Source organism: Zea mays, chromosome 6 (assembly GCF_902167145.1).
Source record: "Zea mays cultivar B73 chromosome 6, Zm-B73-REFERENCE-NAM-5.0, whole genome shotgun sequence".
Taxonomy (NCBI): Eukaryota; Viridiplantae; Streptophyta; class Magnoliopsida; order Poales; family Poaceae; genus Zea; species Zea mays.
In genome coordinates, this window is record NC_050101.1 from 79,644,087 (window position 1) to 79,665,103 (window position 21,017).

The window sequence follows — 21,017 nt, forward strand, 5'->3', positions numbered from 1 at the left end:
GTGCCACCGCCATTACTGCCGGCCCATTTTTGGCCGTATTGACCGTCGCGCCAGGCTGGCGCTGCTGGGTCGTGCGCTGGGTCGCCTCGAGTCGCGATATTGGTTCCGCAGTCGAGGAGGCGAGGTGGTGGCGCAAGTGGCGGTGCAGCTGCATGCACGAAGCATTCGGCGCGCCGGTCGCATGACGCGTGGGCCTGGGTCTCCATGCCGGGCGTGTTGGGAGTCGGAGAAGTGCGCCCATTTGGCGCGGTTGCATGCCGCCTGCATGGCTGCTCGCCCTCCCGCCCGTTGGTCTAGGCAAAAGTGGAGAGCCGCTTGCAACCGCTGGGCGGTTGCACGCACCGCGCGCGGCGGTTTGGCTTCTTCTGCTCTGAGCCGGCTTGCATGACATGTGGGGCCTAGCCCCCGCACCGTAGGGGAGGACCTTGGAGTGTGTTGGAGAAGACTCAGCCCATGATGGCTGGGGACACAAGTAGGGAGAGTCGCCTTTAAAAGGAGGGTGACCCCCTTGGAAGGCGACCATGTCTTCGCGCTCTCTTATGTATCGTGTCTTTCCACCTTCCAAGCCCCCGGATGGGGGATACCCACCGTCTTTCCGCCTCGTCGTTGGAGGAACGCAACTCCGTGGGAGTTGGTACCTTTCAGCCATCGTTCGGCTTCAAGGATTTTCATCATGCAGCCCGGTTGCACCCCTCCACCGACGGTCACCCAAAACAGTGACCTCCAGCCCCTGGATGGGGAGAGGCAAACCGGGCTGTGATCTTGGTCCCGCCCTCAGCCTCGAGGATGTTCGTCATCCTTGCTGGGGCGGGGGGTGAGGCGAGCCGGGGCTCTACCTCCCACGCGGGCCGGTTGGCCACCTCTTCTTCCAGCTTCTGGTGGTGGCAACCATCCTCCAGCTCTGCGGAGGAGACGTCCTCCAGCCATGCCGGGAAAGGCGAACTGTTGCTGCCCAGCTAGGATGCAACATTCCGCCCTCTTCCTCGCTTTCGTGGCGAGGACGGGAGCGAGGACCTGCCGGTGCGCTTTGGAGCGGCCCGCTCTTTGGCTTTAATAGCTGGTTCGCGTCCCTTGAGCGGGAACGAGAACGAGAGCCCTCCGGCGGCCGCGTCCATCCTGGGACCATGGCTGCTGCTGCAGAGGTCGCTGGCGGGTCCCCCGGTGCTCGTCGCCCCGTAGGCTCCCCGGTGCGGAGGTTGTTCATACCTGCGGGGACGGAACCAGAGTTCCGTCTGTGATGGCACTTCAAATGCCAGTGTTTTTGTTCATTGTGGCTGTCGGGGCCTGAACATGTATGTATTTTTTCCTCATTTTCGAGCACTAAGACTCGCCTGTTGGTTTTCTAAGCCGCTTCACCAAGCGTGAGTCGCCCCGTGTAAAGGTGACGAGTGAGGTATCCGTATCCCGGAGGCGTAGGAGTCCCTCGGCTCGGTCAGCCTTGTTGTCCGAGGCTTCCCTTGCTTAGTTAAAGGAACCCCTCGGCCGCTCTTCGATGAGCCGAGGCCAGGGGTAGCGGTGTCAGCGCGAACAGAGGCAGAGTTGGCTCGAGAGGAAGACCTGGTCGGCCGGAGCCTGGCCGGGTCGTTCGTTAGCGGGATCGACGCCGGAATTGACCAGCCGAGGCCTCGGGTCGGGCTGACGTCCTCGGAGGACAGCTGGCCGAGGCCCCAGGGTGATCGGTCGAGCCGCCTGCTCGGGCCGGATTCCTGGAGAAGACCCTGGCGGCGATGGCCCGGGCTTGGTGATGACGTCGTCCTTCAGAGTGGAGGTCTTCGGACCGCGTCGCCGTTCGAGGCTGGGTCGGACTTTGCCGAAGGTGTTGTCGACGCCGAGGGTGCTGCTGCTCCCTTCAAGCGTTAAGATCCGAGCCTGCAGGATCGGATCGTCTTGTAGCGTGTGTTTCCTACGGTCGCCGAGGCCAAAACACACCCTCGTCGTGTTGTGAAGCTGCGTCTCTTTTCCTCTTGCTTCGAGTACCCGGACTTTTTTGTCGGTAACAGAATTGTTTGTGCGAGCGAGAGCTGCTTCTCACGGAAGGTGATGAGTGAGGTATCCGTATCCCGGAGGCATAGGAGTCCCTCAGCTCGGTCAGCCTTGCCGCTTACGCGCACTCTTACCCGTCCATGGGGTTCTGTCACCGACGCAGTCAAGAAGGCTCGAAGAATCGCTCCGACAGAAGAGCTTCCGAACGTGAAGACTTGTTCGGTCCGTGGAATCACTTATCCGAACGTGAGTTACTTATCGCAGAAGGTGATGAGTGAGGTATCCGTATCGCGGAGGCGTAGGAGTCCCTCGGCTCGGTCAGCCTTGGCTGCTTACGTGTACTCCGCCGTTTTCAGGATCCACTTTCGAAGTAGTCAAAAAGCATGAAAGACATTCTAGCAGAAGGGATCTTTCGAGGAAAAAATTCGACGTAGAGGGGGTTCCCCCCTTTTAGCCCCTGAGGGAGGGTCGGGCTTTGCCGAGGCGAGGCCGACCCTTCCTTGATGACTAAACTTTGCGTGGGAGCGAGGTATATGAACAACTCGAAAACATCTTAAGGGTAGAAGCGACGTAGCTGTTGAATGTTCCAAGCATTGCTGTAGACCTCGCCTTGACTGTTGGCCAGCTTGTACGTTCTGGGCTTCAGAACTTTGGTGATGACGAACGGCCCCTCCCAGGGGGGCGTGAGCTTGTGCCGCCCCCGGGCGTCTTGCCGTAGCCGAAGCACCAGGTCGCCCACCTGGAGGTCTCGGGACCGGACCCCTCGGGCGTGGTAGCGTCGCAGGGACTGCTGGTACCGCGCTGAGTGTAGTAAGGCCTTGTCCCGGGCCTCCTCCAGCTGGTCCAACGAGTCCTCTCGACTAGCTTGGTTGCTTTGGTCGGTGTAGGCCCTCGTCCTCGGGGAACCGTATTCTAAGTCTGTGGGCAAGATGGCCTCGGCCCCATAGACTAGAAAGAACGGCGTGAAGCCCGTGGCTCGGCTCGGCGTTGTCCTCAGGCTCCAAACCACCGAGGGGAGTTCCTTCATCCATCGCTTGCCGAACTTGTTGAGGTCATTGTAGATCCGAGGCTTGAGCCCATGTAGAATCATGCCGTTGGCACGCTCTACTTGCCCACTGGACATGGGGTGAGCTACGGCGGCCCAGTCCACCCGGATGTGGTGATCCTCGCAGAAGTCCAGGAACTTCCTACCAGTGAACTGGGTGCCGTTGTCGGTGATGATGGAGTTCGGGACCCCGAATCGATGGATGATGTTGGTGAAGAACGCCACCGCCTGCTCGGACCTGATGCTGTTTAGGGGTCGGACCTCGATCCACTTGGAGAATTTGTCGATGGCGACCAACAGATGCGAGTAGCCCCCGGGTGCCTTCTGCAAGGGGCCGACGAGGTCCAGACCCCATACAGCAAAAGGCCAGGTGATGGGTATCGTCTGTAGAGCCTGAGCGGGCAGGTGGGTCTGCCTTGCGTAGAACTGACACCCTTCGCAGGCGCGGACAATTCTAGTGGCGTCGGCCACCGCCGTGGGCCAGTAGAAGCCTTGTCGGAAGGCATTCCCGACAAGGGCTCGAGGCGCTGCGTGATGGCCGCAAGCCCCCGAGTGTATCTCTCGCAGGAGTTCCTGACCTTCGGCGATGGAGATGCATCGCTGGAGGATGCCGGAGGGGCTGCGGTGGTAGAGCTCCTTCTCATCTCCCAGCAGGATGAACGACTTGGCGCGCCGCGCCACCCGCCGAGCTTCGGCTCGGTCGGAGGGTAGCTCTCCTCGGTGGAGATATTGCAGGTACGGGGTCCGCCAGTTTTGATCAGGCGTGACCCCGCTTTGCTCCCCCTCAACGCACAGCGCCTCGCCCTCGGGGGCCGAGGGTACCTCGGGCCGAACCGAGGGTGCCTCGGACTGTGCCGAGGGTGCCTCAGGCTCGGGCGTGTCGTCGATCTTGACGGAGGGTTGATGCAGATCTCAGGAGAAGACGTCCTGGGGAACCGTTGTTCGCCCCGAGGCTATTTTAGCCAGCTCGTCCGCAATCTCGTTGTAGCGCCGAGAGATGTGGTTGAGCTCGAGCCCTTAGAACTTGTCTTCCAGGCGCCGAACCTCATCGCAGTAGGCCTCCATCTTCGGTCGCGGCAGTGGGAGTTCTTCATGACTTGGTCGATGACGAGCTACGAGTCACCACGAGCGTCGAGGCGTCGGACCCCTAGCTCGATGGCGATTCGCAACCCGTTGACCAGAGCCTCATACTCGGCCACATTGTTGGACGCCGGGAAATGGAGGTGTAGCACATAGCGTATGTGCCTGCCGAGGGGCGAGATGAAGAGTAGGCCTGCGCCGGCTCCTGTCTTCATCAATGACCCGTCGAAGAACATGGTCCAGAGCTCCGGTTGGATCGGCGCCGTTGGTAGCTGGGTGTCGACCCATTCGGCCACGAAGTCTGCCAGGACCTAGGACTTGATGGCCTTCCGAGGGGCGAACGAGATTGCTTCTCCCATGATTTCCACCGCCCACTTTGCGATTCTACCCGAGGCCTCTCGGCACTGGATGATCTCCCCCAGGGGGAAGGACGACACCACAGTTACCGGATGAGACTCGAAGTAGTGTCGCAGCTTCCACCGTGTCAGTATCACCGCATACAGCAGCTTCTGGACTTGTGGATAGCGGATCTTGGTTTTGGACAGTACCTCGCTAACGAAGTAGACTGGCCTCTGAACGGGCAATGCATGCCCCTCTTCTTGCCTCTCGACCACAATCGCGGCACTAACTACCTGAGTGGTCGCGGTGACGTAGACCAAGAGGGCTTCTCCGGCAGCTGGGGGCACCAAGATAGGCGCCTTCGTGAGGAGCGCCTTCAGGTTCCCGAGGGCTTCCTCGGCCTCAGGGGTCCAAGTGAAGCACTCGGCCTTCCTTAAGAGGCGGTACAGAGGTAGACCTCTTTCGCCGAGGCGTGAGATGAAGCGGCTCAGAGCCGCGAGACATCCCATGACCCTCTGTACGCCTTTCAAGTCCTTGATGGGCCCCATGCTGGTGATGGCTGCGATCTTCTCCGGGTTGGCTTCGATGCCCCGCTCGGAGACGATGAACCCCAAGAGCATGCCTCGGGGCACCCCGAAGACACACTTCTCGGGATTGAGCTTGACGCCTTTCGCCTTGAGACATTGGAATGTCACTTCAAGGTCGGAAAGGAGGTCGGAGGCTTTCCTCGTCTTGACTACGATGTCATCGACGTAGGCCTCGACCGTGCGACCAATGTGTTCGCCGAACACATGGTTCATGCACAGCTGGTACGTCGCACCCGCATTGCTCAAACCGAACGGCATGGTGACATAGCAGTACATGCCGAAGGGTGTGATGAAAGAAGTCGCGAGCTGGTCGGACTCTTTCATCCTGATTTGGTGATACCCTGAGTAGGCATCGAGGAAAGACAGGGTTTCGCACCCAGCAGTGGAACCCACGATTTGATCGATGCGAGGCAGAGGGTAGGGAACCTTCGGACATGCTTTGTTCAGACCAGTGTAGTCTACACACATCCGCCATTTCCCCCCTTTCTTTCTCACAAGCACAGGGTTGGCAAGCCATTCGGGATGGAATACCTCTTTGATGAACCCTGCCGCCATTAGCTTGTGGATCTCCTCGCCTATGGCTCTGCGCTTCTCCTCGTTGAACCGGCGCAGAGGCTGCTTGACGGGTCGGGCTCCGGCTCGGATGTCTAGCAAGTGCTCGACGACATCCCTCGGTATGCCGGGCATGTCCGAGGGACTCCACGCGAAGACGTCGGCGTTCGCACGGAGAAAGTCTACGAGCACTGCTTCCTATTTGGAATCGAGCCTGGAGCCGATCCGGATCTGCTTGGAGGCGTCGCCGCTGAGGTCGAGGGGGACGGCCTTAACCGTCTCCGCTGGCTCAAAGTTGCCGGCATGACGCTTCACGTCTGGCACCTCCTTAGAGAGGCTCTCCAGGTCAGCGATGAGGGCCTCAGACTCGGCGAGGGCCTCGGCGTACTCCACGCACTCCACGTCGCATTCGAACGCGTGTTTGTACGTGGGGCCGACGGTGATGACCCCGTTGGGGCCCGGCATCTTGAGCTTCAGGTAGGTGTAGTTTGGGACGGCCATGAACTTCGCGTAGCATGGTCTTTCCAGTACCGCGTGGTAGGTTCCTCGGAACCCGACCACCTCAAACGTCAGGGTCTCCCTTCGGAAGTTGGAGGGTGTTTCGAAGCAGACGAGAAGGTCGAGTTGTCCGAGGGGCTGGACGCGCTTCCCGGGAATGATCCCATGGAAGGGCGCAGCGCCTGCCCGGACAGAGGACAGATCGACACACAGGAGCCCGAGGGTCTCGGTGTAGATGATGTTGAGGCTGCTGCCTCCGTCCATGAGGACCTTGGTGAGCCTGACGTCGCCGATGACGGGGTCGACGACGAGCGGGTATTTCCTCGGGCTCGGCACATGGTCGGGGTGGTTGGCTTGGTCGAAAGTGATGGGCTTGTCGGACCAGTCTAGGTAGACTGGCGCCGCCACCTTCACCGAACAGACCTCCCGACACTCTTGCTTGCGGTGCCGAGCCGAGGCATCCGCCGCTTGCCCACCGTAGATCATGAAGCAGTCGCGGACCTCGGGGAACTCTCCTGCTTGGTGATCTTCCTTCTTGTCGTCGTCGCGGGCCTTGCCACCCTCCGCGGGTGGCCCGACCCTGTGGAAGTGGCGCCGAAGCATGACGCACTCCTCAAGGGTGTGCTTGACGGGCCCCTAGTGATTGGGGCACGGCTCCTTGAGCATCTTGTCGAAGAGGTTGGCACCTCCGGGGGGTTTCCGAGGGTTCATATACTCGGCGGCGGCGACAAGGTCCGCGTCGGCGGCGTCGCGTTTCGCTTGCGACTTCTTCTTGCCCTTCTTCTTGGCGCCGCGCTGAGTTGACGCCTCGGGGGCATCTTCCGATGGGCGACCCTAGGGCTGCTTGTCCTTCCGGAAGATAGCCTCGACCGCCTCCTGGCCGGAGGCGAACTTGGTGGCGATGTCCATCAACTCGCTCGCCCTGGTGGGGGTCTTGCGACCCAGCTTGCTCACCAGGTCGCGGCAGGTGGTGCCAGCGAGGAACGCGACGATGACATCCGAGTCGGTGATGTTGGGCAGCTCGGTGCGCTGCTTCGAGAATCGCCGGATGTAGTCCCGGAGAGACTCTCCCGGCTGCTGTCGGTAGCTTCGGAGGTCCCAGAAATTCCCGGGGCGCACGTACGTGCCCTGGAAATTGCCGGCGAAAGCTTGGACTAGGTCGTCCCAGTTGGAGATCTGCCCCGGAGGCAGGTGCTCCAACCAGGAGCGGGCGGTGTCGGAGAGAAACAGGGGGAGGTTACGGATGATGAGGTTGTCATCGTCCGTTCCACCTAGTTGGCAGGCCAGACGGTAGTCCGCAAGCCACAGTTCTGGTCTCGTCTCCCCCGAGTACTTTGTGATAGTAGTCGGGGGTCGGAACCGGGTCGGGAACGGCGCCCGTCGTATGGCTCGGCTGAAGGCCTGCGGACCGGGTGGTTCGGGCGAAGGATTCCGATCCTCCCCGTTGTCGTAGCGTCCCCCACGCCTGGGGTGGTAGCCTCGGCGCACCCTCTCGTCGAGGTGGGCTCGACGGTCGCGGTGATGGTGCTCATTGCCGAGGCGACCCGGGGCCGCAGGCGCTGTGTTGCGCGTGCGCCCGGTGTAGACCGAGGCTTCCCGCATGAATCGGGAAGTCGCGGCATGAGGTTCTGAGGGGTACCCCTGCCTTCGGGAGGTGGAGCTCTCGGCCCGTCGGACCGCGGCGCCTTCCAGGAGATTCTTGAGCTCTCCCTAGATTCGCCGCCCCTCGGTGGTTGATGGCCCCGGCATCGCGCGGAGGAGCATTGCTGCTGCAGCCAGGTTCTGGCCGACCCCACTGGATGCAGGTGGCGGCCTGAACCTGACGTCATCGGCGATGCAGTGCTGGAAGCCCTGGGGTAGATGACGTATTTCTCCGGCCGGAGGTTGGCCCGCCCATGCCTGCCCGACATCCCGGCGGATCGGCTCAAGCGCTCCTGCTCCCTCGTCGAGCCTGGCCTGCACCCCGCGGATTTGCTCGAGCTGTGGGTCATGACCCCCCGCCTGAACGGGGACCACAGCTAGCTCCCGTGGGATGTCAACCAGAGGCACCGGCCTAGGGAGATCACCGTCCTCCGGCATGCCGAGATGGTTGCCTTCGGAGGGACCCCCTAGATCGACGTGGAAACATTCGCGGCTTGGGCCGCAGTCCTCGCCGCCGAGGCTACGGCTACCGTCGGAACAGTCGGAAAGGCAGTAGTCGCATGCGGTCATGAAGTCCCGCATGGCACTCGGGTTGCCAAGTCCAGAGAAATCCCAACAGAAGCTGGGCTCGTCGTCTTCCTCGGACCCAGAGGGCCCGTAGGTCGAGACGTCCGTCAGCCGGTCCCAAGGTGACCGCATACGAAACCCCAGAGGGTTTGGGCTCGCCTCTACGAGAGCGCCCGCCAAAGCGAAGCCGCTAGGCGGGTTGAGGCTGAATCCAAATGACGTGGGATGGGAATCGGTCGGTACCTCTTGGTCGACGGGCGGTGATGAAGTCACGTCGGGGACTGACTGCACCGTCGTCTCAGGTATGAGGGTGACGTCCAGCAAGCTTTTCGCGAGCGTGCTGGCGTCGTCCGCTTGCTCGGGATTGGCGTGTCGCGGGAAGACGGCGCTCGTCTTCGTCTCAAGCGCGAGGTCGATGCCCGGTGCGCCCCCCGTTGGGGTGCCGGCGCTGTCGACTCGCTCGACAGCCGACGAGGCGCTGCCTCCTGCTTGGCCTTGGTTGCCCCGCCATCCCCTCCATCGGCGGGGAAGAGGGCGGGATGAGCTTGAAGGTTGTTCTTCCACCACGCGGGGAAGACGTCGTCGATTCCGCCACCGGCGGGCGGGCTATTGGCCGCCACTGCCGCTGTCGCCCGGCGGTGGAATGAGTATCATGTCGTAGCTGCCGTTGAGGGACATGAACTCAAGACTCCCGAAACGGAGCACCGTCCCGGGTTGGAGAGGTTGCTGGAGACTGCCCATCTGGAGCTTGACGGGAAGCTGTTCGTCAACACGCAGCAGGCCCCTACCTGGCGCGCCAACTGTCGGCGTTTCGAGACCGGGGGTCCCTAAGCCGACGAGTGAATGTCGCCGCGTGCCCCAGCCCAGATGGGTCGACGCGAGGCCGAGCTCGAAGGGGGGAAGTGAGGTGGCCGGAGACAGGCGTGAGAGAGGTGGAAATCCCGCGGCCTTCGTGTTCGTCCCGCGCCCAGGTCGGGTGCGCTTGCAGTAGGGGGTTACAAGCGTCCACGCGGGAGAGGGAGCGAGCGGCTTCAAGCGAGCGCCTGTCTCGTCCTCGTCCCCGCGCGGCCAACCCTCTCTAAGAGGGCCCTGGTCCTTCCCTTTATAGGCATAAGGAGAGGATCCAGGTGTACAATGGGGGGTATAGCAGAGTGCTACGTGTCTAGCGGAGGAGAGCTAGCGCCCTAAGTACATGCCGTCGTGGCAGCCGGAGAGATTTTGGCACCTAGCTGGTGTGATGTCGTGGCCGTCGGAGGAGTGCTGGAGCCTGGCGGAGGGACAGCTGTCGGAGCTGTTGAGTCCTTGCTGACGTCCTCTTGCTTCTGTAAGGGGGCTGAGAGCAGCCGTCGTCACAGAGTATGCGGGGCGCCATCATTGCCTATCTGGCGGAACGAGCCAGATGGGATACCGGTCTTGTTCCCCATGGCCCGAGTCAGCTCAGGGTAGGGTGATGATGGCGCCTCCTGTTGACGTGGCTGGTCTGCGCCCTAGGTTGGGCGATGTGGAAGCTCCTCCGAAGCCGAGGTCGAGTCTGTCTTCCGTGGCCGAGGTCGAGTCCGAGCCCCTGGTTCGGGCGAGGCGGAGACCGTCGGCTGAGGCCAGGGCGGAGTCCGAGCCCTGGGGTCGGGCGAAGCGGAGTTCGTCGTCTTCTGGGGCTGAGCCCGAGTCCGAGCCCTGGGTCAGGTGGAGCGGAGTTCGTCGTCTTCCGGGACTTAGCCCGAGTCCGAGCCCTGGGTCGGGCGGAGCGGAATTCGTCGTCTTCCGGGGCTGAGCCCATGTCCGAGCCCTGGGTCGGGCGGAGCGGAGTTCACCGTCTTCCGGGGCTTAGCCCGAGTCCGAGCCCTGGGTCGGGCGGAGCGGAGTTCGCCGTCTTCCAGGGCTTAGCCCAAGTCCGAGCCCTGGGTCGGGCAGAGCGGAGTTCGCCGTCTTCCGGGGCTTAGACCGAGTCCAAGCCCTGGGTCGGGCGGAGCGGAGTTCGCCGTCTTCCGGGGCTTAGCCCGAGTTTGAACCCTGGGTCGGGCGGAGCAGAGTTCGCCGTCTTCCGGGGCTTAGCCCGAGTCCGAGCCCTGGGTCGGGCGAAGCGGAGCTTCTTATGGTGCCTGCGGCTGGGCCTGACTGCCTGTCAGCCTCACTCTGTCAAGTGGCACCGCAGTCGGAGCGGCGCAGGCGGCGCTGTCTTTCTGTCAGGCCGGTCAGTGGAGCGGCGGAGTGACGGCGGTCACTTCGGCTCTGTCGGCTGGGGGGCGCGCGTCAGGATAAAGGTGTCAGGCCACCTTTGCATTAAATGCTCCTGCAATTTGGTCGGTCGGTTAAGCGATTTGGTCAGGGTTGCTTCTTGGCGAAGACAGGGCCTCGGGCGAGCCGGAAATATGTTCGCCGCTGGAGGGGGGCCTCGGGCGAGACGGAAATCCTCCGGGGTCGGCTGCCCTTGTCCGAGGCTAGGCTCGGGCGAGGCGTGATCGAGTCCCTCGAATGGACTGATCCCTGACCTAATCGCACCCATCAGGCCTTTGCAGCTTTATGCTGATGGGGGTTACCAGCTGAGAATTAGGAGCCTTGAGGGTACCCCTAATTATGGTTCCCGACAAAGGGGGAGGGCTATAACACCCCTGGTGTTTATATTCTGCTCGACAACGAGTACAGATTTAAGCACGTAATATTAGTAAATAAAACAGATGCTTTATTCTAATTATTTTCACCATCGCGATTTTAGGATCGCATTTGTTTCGTCTGTCGCGAGTGCGACGTTGTTTTTATTTTCATCTATTCGGGATCGTCCTAAATTTTCGTGATGTTCGGAACATAGTTGTTCCGAAAATCGGTGCGTCCAGTGATTATTTAAAATTCATCGCTCGCGCGAATACGAATTCGGAAGCCCGACCCACTCGGATGATTTTTATCCCAAGCAAATTAGTGTGAACTTGACGACTAAAATGTTTGGGGTAAAATAATCTGTATCGCGAATTGTCCGAGAAAAATCGTACGCGAAGTTATTATCCAATTTATTCTTCGGCACACTCTGTAAAATAATAAAATCAACTGTGTTTAGACATCGGATAAATTTTTATCCGAGTTCGACTAAATCAGTATTGTCTCAGAATAATGTATCTGATATCCAGTCCGTTTCCGTGTTGCCGAAATCAGTTTATTTCGGTCTGTTGTTTCTCGCCCGGATCTAAATCTTTGGATATAAGCAATTGTTAAATAATTTGATTCACCAAATCCGGAGAATAAAATGTGTATTCGTGTAGCGTGTCGGCCTGTGTACAGAGCCAAAATCGGGATTAAAAATATCTATGAAATTCTTAATAAAAAGGAAAAATCTAAAGAAATCCTCAAGCGTCCTTATCTCTTGCTGCCGTGGCTGGAGATTCTTCTCCTTCAAGCTCATCCTCCACGCCGCTTACCAGGGGAGATTTTTGCTTCTTCCTCAACTCTATCCTCTGCTCAAATACGACAGCTGCATTTGGGTGCTCATCTTCCCAGCCGAGATTTTCCCAGCGCCCATCTCCCTGCCGTGCAGCTCTAGCTCCCGCGCCCTGAGCTCCTCCCAGCCATGGAGCTCGCCGGCCTGCAGCTCGCCCAGCCAGCCGTGGTTCTCCCTGTCCCCAGCTCGGCTGCTCGCTCCTCCCATGGAGCTCGCCCAGCGCCCTTGCACTCTCCCTCATGTCCGGTCATTCCTCCTTTTCTTGGTCGTTGTCGAGCTCGCAGGTGACACCAGGGTCGGTCGTCCCTGCTCCCCCTTGCCTCCCTCCGCGCGCACGCCAGCCGTTGCTCCAGCTTGCCGCGCCCATGGCCGAGGCCTCCTTCCTACGCGCGCAGATTTCTTTTCCCTAGCTCGGTCCGGCCCTTTGCTGCAGCTCGTCCCCATGGCCGCCGCAGTCCTGCCGAGATCCCTGACGTACGCGCGCTGCTCCTCCCTCGCCATGCCGCGCCGATCCCTCTCCTTCCTACCCTGCTCGGATTGTGCCGCGCTGCTGTCGCGTTTGGCCTGCTCCGGATCCGAAGTTGGTCGCTTTGGTGTGAAATTGCCATTGCATCCGGGGTTTTGACATGTCTCCCTACTCGCCGTCGAACTTAGGTTCCCTGCTTAGCCTTTAGCGCTAGCGCGTCGCCGTGATGTTACCGTCTCGCCGTGATTGGTCCGTGTCTCCACATGTTCAAATCGTCAACCCCGTGCATCACCTGCTCGCTAAATGGGAAACCAACAGTCCTGTCCTCTCCCTGCTCCTCTGCGCGCAGCCGCGTTCCTCTATCAGCCATCCGTTGCCGCTGAACCACTGTCGAATTAATTTTCAGCTTCCCTCGTGCGGCTCTCTGGAGATAAGCTCTTCATCGGCTGTCGCTCCCAATCTTCAGTTCGCCGACTGACTGTCGTGTTCCTTATTTTTCCTCGTCAGTCGACCTCATCGCGACTTAGTTCGTCCATCGTGCTGGTCGCTATTCCATACTATACCTATTAGCTCAGATCATGCCCAGCTCGTCGTCGCGTCGTTTGCCGTCGAGTCGTCAAACACGTCATCCCCTGCTCGACCCCCACCTCACCAGCTCGCCCCAAACCCGATCTCGTCGTCGTTCCACGCGTCAGCAAGAAATCTCAAGAGTCGAGTGAAGACGGAGCCAACAACGTGGTGTTCACCAAGTGCACGACAGAAAGCTCGAGCCAGGATTTATCAGCATTCGTACGAGTATTGGGTCGCGTTTGATGACGGTGAGCCGATTTATAATTTTTGTAAGTTTATCTGATGATTGGATTAACTAGAATTATTAGTCGTAATAATCCTCGTATTTAGCGCACGCGCGTGGTGGTAGTGTTAAAAATAAGTGAAGTATGATGGGTTTAGTAATGCGAAAAGTAGATGAATTTAGGGATATCTAAGCGAGGTGGCGACGTAAAGGATAGATTTAGTATTTCATATAACTATCTGATAAATTTTGTCGTTGTCAATTGCAAAATAAATAACATAAAGAATTGTTTGATTAATTGTTGACATGTAAAATATGTGAGGAGTGAAATAAAATTAAAATAGTTCTTGGTGAGCGATGTAGTATAATTTGTAAAGCAAGGGATAAGTTTAGAATTTAATTAATTAGCTGATAAGTTGTGTTTAGGCTAGTTGTATTAATGTGTATAGTTTGTTGTTTCGTGATGCTTACGTTAGGTTCGTTTAATTTAGAGAAGCTTAATTATTGCGCTTAGTCGTAGGTCGATAACCAGTATTATCGTATAAAATTGTACAACGCCTCGCCGCTAGGTGTTTAAATCCGCTATCGTGTAACACTATTTAGGTTTATAATATTTCTGTCGATATGCATTCATGTGCATAATGCATTCCATTCAGGTACGTTAATTAATCGCATGTTGCGGAAGACGAGCCAAGTCGACCCAAGGGTGGACTAATTCGCAAGATGATGCTGGTGGGTTAACCTGAAGATGGATAATCGGAACAAGTATCAGAACAAAAGATGATCGCCAAGTGGACGACGTCTAACAACACTAACCTAGTGCTATCCAGGCAAGCCCCGGTGCATGCAACCCCTTCCTTGTGTTTTTAAATAATTTTTGCACACTTTAAGTCTAGCGAAATGTGCATTAGGTTTATAGGAGTTGCTAGGAAACCCTTTGATGCATTGCCTTCCTTGATATCCATACCTTTATAGATACTTCTGGTGAAGTATCAAAATATGATTTACAAAAATGCTTAGCCCTGCTTAGATCTTGTGGTTAGAGTTTGTCTTTTGCAATACTGCCTAGCTCAGGGGTTATCCTGAGGAAGGATGGCTTCTACCTGCAAGAATATATTTTCATTGGGAGCATTGGGATCTTACTGCAAAGTTCCCTGTGATGCTCTTTTCATCCTAAGGAACACAAACAATCCTAAGGATGGAAGTACTTAAATCGGGACTTGGGCTAGGAACAGGTGATGTTCTACCCAGGTTGATTAAGGATTGGATGCGTATGTAGGCTTGATGATCGAGGACCCTTTAACTGGTCACATGCCTCGTCATGGGTAAGCTTTGCCTCGGGCAGACTAAGGCCAGAATAAGTGTTGGGGCGAAGGCAAAGACGCCACCCTTCGCTCGAGGCCTTCGCTGCAGTCGCTGGTCTGACAGAGACAAAACGGGCAGGGACACCCTTCGCTCGATTCGGCACCAGACGAAGGCCTGCGACGGCGTCATCCCACAGTGCGGCCTCGCCCAGCTCAGAGGCCCACGTGTGATCCGGCCCATTGTAACGGGCCCTGCGTGGCCGCCGCTTGTTATAGGCCTAATTTGTAAAGGCATCCCTGTAATTACAGTCTGTAACCCTGCTTTATGGGAATATTTTGGGGATAACCTAGGTAGCTGAGGGCACATGCTTCCTTAGCTCAAGGCGCTGGGCGCTCAGGTACCTATAAATACCCCCGCACAGTGCCCGTGGGAGGGCAGATTAACAGAGCTATTGCCATCTAGCGCGTAACCCTGTTAACGTCATTGTTCACCCTTGTTGGCCCCCCTTGCGAGTGAGAGCAAGTTCCAACATTTGGCGCCCACCGTTCGTGCTACGAGAAAACCACCCGCGATGGCACCCAAGAGAGCTAACCCGAAGGCTGACGAGGCTGCGAAGGCAGCACTGCTTGCCGCAAGAAAGGGCAAGGCCCTCGCCCTCACCCAATCCACCCACCAAGAGGCCACTGAAGTCAACGTTCCCCGCACCTGCGAAGACGACACTCTCCGCACCTGCGGCCCTGAAGGACAAACACAGCCACCCCCAGGCTTCGCCCCACTGGAGGGCGCGGACCTCACCGAGGATGGTGAAGTCCTCGGCGTCTCAGCGGAAGAACAGCTACAGCTGCGCGCCCTGCGCCTCAAGAAACGCAATCTCCAGAGGCAGAAAGAGATACTGGAGGCCAAGCGCCAGCGTGTGTCCGCACTAGCCAAAGTGCGGCAAATGATACGGGACGAAGAGCAGAAGACCCAAGACCTCGAGCGGGAGATCGCGCTAATGCAGCGCGAAGGCCACCTTGGCCTGCAGCAAGGGCCACCCCTCCAGCAGCGCGCACAACTGAAAGACACGCGCGAAGGCCACCTCGGCTTGCAGCATGGGCCACCCCTGCAACACTGCGCATAGTCAGAAGACCCGCGTTTCCCCCAGCGCGACCACACCTTCCAGCACGCCGCGCCATTCCGAGGGGTCAACTATCTCGACGAGCAAAGTCCCCTGGCGCCACACCTGCAAGTGACGCCTTGGCCAACTAACTTCCGAGCAGGGACCTATCCCAAGTACAACGGTAGCACCGACCCGGCGCAATACATAATGAGTTATCAGGTCGCCGTTGCATCTTCCGGAGGGGACGACGCCACAATGGCGAAGTCTTTCGTCATCGCCCTAGAGGGCCCAACTCTCACCTGGTTCACCAGATTGCCTCAGCTGTCCATTGATTCCTGGAGAAGCCTCAGGGACAAGTTCCTGCTCAAGTTCCAAGGGTACCGCCTAGAATTGGCCGAACTCTCGCTCTGCAAGCAGCTGGAAAAGGAGACTCTGCGGGAGTATTACCGCAAATTTTTAACACTCAAGTCACAGATGCCCTCAGTCGATGATCAGATCGCTATCCACTACGCTATCAGTGGCCTTCGCGCCGGCGTCCTTTACAGCCACTGCATCAGAGATCCGCCCAAGAACCTCCAGGAATTATATCAGCTGTTTGAAAAGTACGCCAAATCCGAAGAGCTCCACCAGCGCAAGGTTGAGTCCCAAAGGAAGCCAAAAGATGCCCCACAGTCCAGCCGCACGTGGACGAGGACTCCGCAGCCGGACTCCGGTCGAGACGGCCGCAATCAACAACAAGTGCACAATATCGCCAACCAGCACCCCGCTGCTGACGCCCCTCGTCGCCAGGAGTATCCCCCCCAGGGCCGCGGAAATGGAACTCGCGGTAGGGGTCGGGGGCGGGCGCAGCCGCCACGCCGATTCTACTGCCTCTTCCATGGCGAAGACTGCGCCCACCAAACAAAAGACTGCCCAAAAACGAAGGCCACCAGAGACAGGATGGCACGGGCGCAGCCTGCCGACAACCCCAGAGTTGTCGCACACACTTACCAGCAACCCCCTCCACCATATATCCACGCCCCCGCCCCGCCTCCACCGCACCACGCTTACCAACACCATCCGAAAGTACAAATCGTACCTCCCCCACCCCCACCACCACACCAACAACATCAAAACATCCCCCATGCTCCAAAGCAGGAAGACTTCGCCGATCAGCCATATCGCGGAGTCATTCACATGATAACTGGGGGATCCAGCACTGACTTCGACACAAAGCGGCAGAAGCGGGACCACTACCGCAGCATCAACCACGTCGCCGTCACCAGCTCAGTCGTGCAGACAAAGTGGTCCCACATACCGTTAACATTCGACGCACGAGACGTCGACCTACGCAGCGCCCCCACTGCGACGCCATGGTTATCAATTGCAGCGTGGCAGGCTGGGACCTGCACAAAGTCCTAGTTGACAATGGCAGTCAGGCGGACATCATCATCCTCCACGCCTTCGATCGCATGGGCATAAGCCACAGCCTGCTCAAGCCTTCGGACAACCCGTTGTATGGCTTCGGCGGCAAGGGCACCTTTCCTGTCGGTAAAATAGAGCTGCCTCTCTCCTTCGGTGTAGCACCCAATGCCCGAAGTGAGCAAGTAACCTTTGATATCATGGACATGGTATATCCATACAATGCCATCATGGGCCGGGGCTCCATCAATAAGTTCGAAGCAGCCATTCACGGACTGTACCTATGTATGAAGATACCAGGTCCGTTAGGCGTCATTACGGTCCACGGCAATCAACAGACTGCGCGCAACATAGAGCGGGACTTCGTGCCCGGTCAGAGAAACGTGCACTGCCTCACGGCACAGCGCGAGGTCCCCGCGCCCGCCAGCCCAACCAATAAGCAGCACGACAAGGCACAGCTGCAGAGCAACGACGGGACCAAGATTGTCCCCCTCGATCAGGCCACGCCCAAGCAGACAGTCACTATCAGGAAAGACCTCACTTCGCATGAAGAGGAGAAACTCCTCTGCTGCCTAACCAAGAATAAGGATGTCTTCGCCTGGTCTGCCCTCGATCTGGTCGGAGTCAGCCGATCCATAATTGAGCACAGCTTGGGAATTGACCCTTCGGTGCGACCAAAAAAGCAGAGGCTTCGCAAAATGTCCGACGAGAAGACAGAGGCCGCCAAGGCGGAGGTGCACCGCCTCCTGGAAGCCAAATTCATCGAGCCCGTGGCTTATCCTACGTGGCTCTCCAATGTTGTAATGGTACAAAAAAAAGCGGGAAGTGGCGAATGTGCATCGACTTCACCAGTCTCAACAAGGCCTGCCCAAAGGACAATTTCCCGTTGTCGCGGATCGACAAAATAGTCGATAGCGCGGCCGGATGCGAGGTCATGTCTCTCCTCGACGGCTTCTCCGGTTACCACCAGATATACATGAAAGAGGAAGACAAGGCTAGCACCAGCTTTATAACACCCTTCGGCACATATTGCTTCATCAGAATGCCGGAGGGACTCAAGAACGTCGGGTCCACCTTCTCCAGGCTTACCAAAACAGTGCTCGAAGGGCAAGTTGGCAGAAATATATTCACATATGTGGACGACATTGTCGTCGCCAGCAGGAGCAAGGAGGACCATCTCGCCGACCTCACCGAGACATTTGCGAACATGCGAGACGCACGACTCCGCCTTAACCCAGAAAAGTGCGTTTTCGGCGTTCGCCAAGGCAAAATATTGGGCTACCTGGTATCACACCGCGGCATCGAGGCCAACCCAACCAAGATTCAGGCCATCATAAGCATGACACCTCCACAGTCCGCCAGAGACGTCCAGCGCCTGATAGGCAGATTGGCCGCTCTCAACAGATTCATCTCCAGGTCCGCCGAGCGAAGTCTCCCCTTCCTCAAAACACTCCGTGGTGCAAAAGACTTCGCCTGGGGACCAGAGCAGGCGGCGGCCTTCGCCTCATTAAAACAGTACCTGACAGAGTTGGCCGTCCTCACAAGCCCCGACTCCTCGCTCCCCCTGTTGCTCTACGTCGCGGCTTCGCCGCATGCGGTCAGCGCGGCACTAGTGCAGGAGCAGACAGTTGAGGGCGTGGTCAGGCAGTGCCCTGTTTACTATGTCTCCGAAGTGCTGACACCGTCCAAGTGCAACATGACAGAGCTGGAGAAGATTGCCTACGCAGTCGTCATGTCTTCGCGCAAATTGTGCCATTACTTCGAAGCATTCAAGGTTCGAGTCACCTCAGACAGGGGACTCGGCGAATTGTTCAGAAACCCGGAGGCATCGGTGAGGATTGCCAAGTGGGCGGCCGAACTCTCCGGCTACCACATCAGCTTCGTGCCCAGGACATCCATCAAATCACAAGTCCTGGCAGACTTCATCGTCGACTGGACCGGGCCAACAACACAGCCAGACCAGTCCGCAGAGAAGGTTTGGACGATCCATTGCGACGGCGCATGGTGCCATGCGGGGGCGGGCGCCGCTGCAGTCATCACCTCACCAGTCGGGGCCAAGCACAGATATGCAGCACGCCTCAGCTTCGCTCTGGAATCCGACAGATGCACAAATAATATAGCAGAATACGAAGCAGTCATCCTCGGCCTCCGCAAGCTAAGGGCCCTCGGAGTCACCACCTGCATCATCAAAACAGACTCCAAGGTAGTTGCCGGTCAAGTCGAGAAAGACTATGCAGCAAAAGACCCCACGCTTATGCAATACCTCACGGCCATCCGAAGCCTCGAGAGACAATTCAAGGGATTCAACTTGCAGCATGTGGATCGGGCCAAGAACGAAGAGGCCGACGCATTGGCCAAGGCCGCCGCCAGGGGCGAGTCCTTGCCCTCCGACGTGTTCTTTCATGTCATCGGCACACCAGCCGTCCGGAGCCCCGAAGGGCTCCAAATAACTAATGACAGCGAGGGCCACCGCATAGTTAACCTTATCATGACCGAAGACTGGCGGGCACCAATAACCCTGTTCCTACAGGGGTACTATCATCCAACCGACATCAGTGAGGCCAAGCGCCTCAGACATCGAAGCCGAGACTTTGCACTGATTGAAGGCCAACTCTACAAGAAAGGGGTCAGTCAGCCAATGCTTAAGTGCGTCACCGAAACCGAAGGCATCTAGATCCTACGCGAAGTCCACAGTGGCACGTGCGGCTCGCACGCAGGGCCAAGGGCCCTAGCTGCTAAGGTGATCCGCCAAGGCTTTTACTGGCCCGCAATGATCTGTGCCGCAAATCGGGTCACAAGGTCCTGCGAAGCCTGCCAGAAGTTTTCTCCTCGGTCAGGCAGCCCCTCGTAGTATACAAAGCTGATCGCCCACACATGGCCTCTCCAGCGCTAGGGCCTGGACATTGTCGGGCCCCTGCCCACCGCTTAGGGGAACCTTAAGTTCGCCTTCGTCGCTGTCGAGTACTTCACCAAATGGATCGAGGCAAGGGCTGTTTCCACAATAACGTCAAAAACTGCCCAGAAATTCTTTTGGCAAAACATCGTTTGCCGCTTCGGAGTACCGTCTGAACTAACAGTTGACAACGGCAAGCAGTTTAACAGCCAAGACTTCAAGGATTTTTGCTTCTCCATTGGCACCAAGCTTGCCTTTGCCTCAGTCTGTCATCCGCAGTCCAACGGAGTTGTGGAACGCGCCAATGGGAAAATCTTCACAGCTGTCAAAAAGATGCTCCTCGATGAAAAAAGGGCAGATGGACCGATTTGTTACCCGAGGCAGTCTGGGCACTGAACACGACTGAGTGCAGGGCGACCGGGTTTACTCCTTTCCGCCTTCTATACGGATCGGAGGCCATGACCCTACAAGAAATAAAACATGTGTCCCCGCGAACAGTTCCGTCAGCCGTCCCCGACGTGGACGAGCCAACTTCAAAGGATCTCATTGACGGAGACCGAGTCTTCGCCCTGCAGGCCCTAAACAAATACCAAGCCCAGACAAAAGCATGGCGCGACCACGCCGTCATCCCGAGGGAATTCAGCGAAGGGGACCTCGTACTCGTCCGAACAACTCGGACAGAGTCCAGGGGCAAGCTGGAGCCCAAGTGGGAGGGCCCCTTTATAGTCAAGACAAAAGCTTCCCCCAGCGCTTACAGGCTCACAACGCCAAACGGCGAAGACCTGGAGCACTCCTGGAACATTGACAACCTCCACAATTTTTTTGTTTGACTCATCAGGGCTGATTTCGCCCTTGTAATTCGCAAAAACAATCTTATACCGGCCCGCACTCTTTTCCTCCCGGGGGGTGAGGTTTTTAACGAGGCGGAGCCATGTAATATATGTGTGAAAAATCCCCCGCAAAAACATGCGTCGAAAAAAGACCGCGACGACGGTCTTCGACATTCGACCAATACGAGGTCACCGCGAGGCTAAGCGCTAGCCACCCTCGCGTGCGACAAATCCGCGCAGAAGTCGCCTAAGGGTGCAGCCGGACTAGCACAACAAGTGCGAAAAAACCGAAGTCTACCGCGAAGACTATCCGCGCAGAAGTCGCCTAAGGGTGCAGCCGGACTAGCACAACAAGTGCGAAAAAACCGAAGTCTACCGCGAAGACTATCCGCGCAGAAGTCGCCTAAGGGTGCAGCCGGACTAGCACAACAAGTGCGAAAAAACCGAAGTCTACCGCGAAGACTATCCGCGCAGAAGTCGCCTAAGGGTGCAGCCGAACTAGCACAACAAG

The 21,017-nt window shown here is 57.8% G+C and overlaps 1 long non-coding RNA gene across 1 annotated transcript; it reads left to right on the forward strand.

Annotated features, from left to right (window-relative positions):
* Positions 1-11,784: 11,784 nt before the first annotated feature.
* LOC100194353 (uncharacterized) lies at positions 11,785-14,006 on the forward strand. The gene is made up of 2 exons (NR_160017.1): positions 11,785-13,003; positions 13,635-14,006. It is a non-coding gene; the product is annotated as an uncharacterized lncRNA (long non-coding RNA).
* Positions 14,007-21,017: the final 7,011 nt, after the last annotated feature.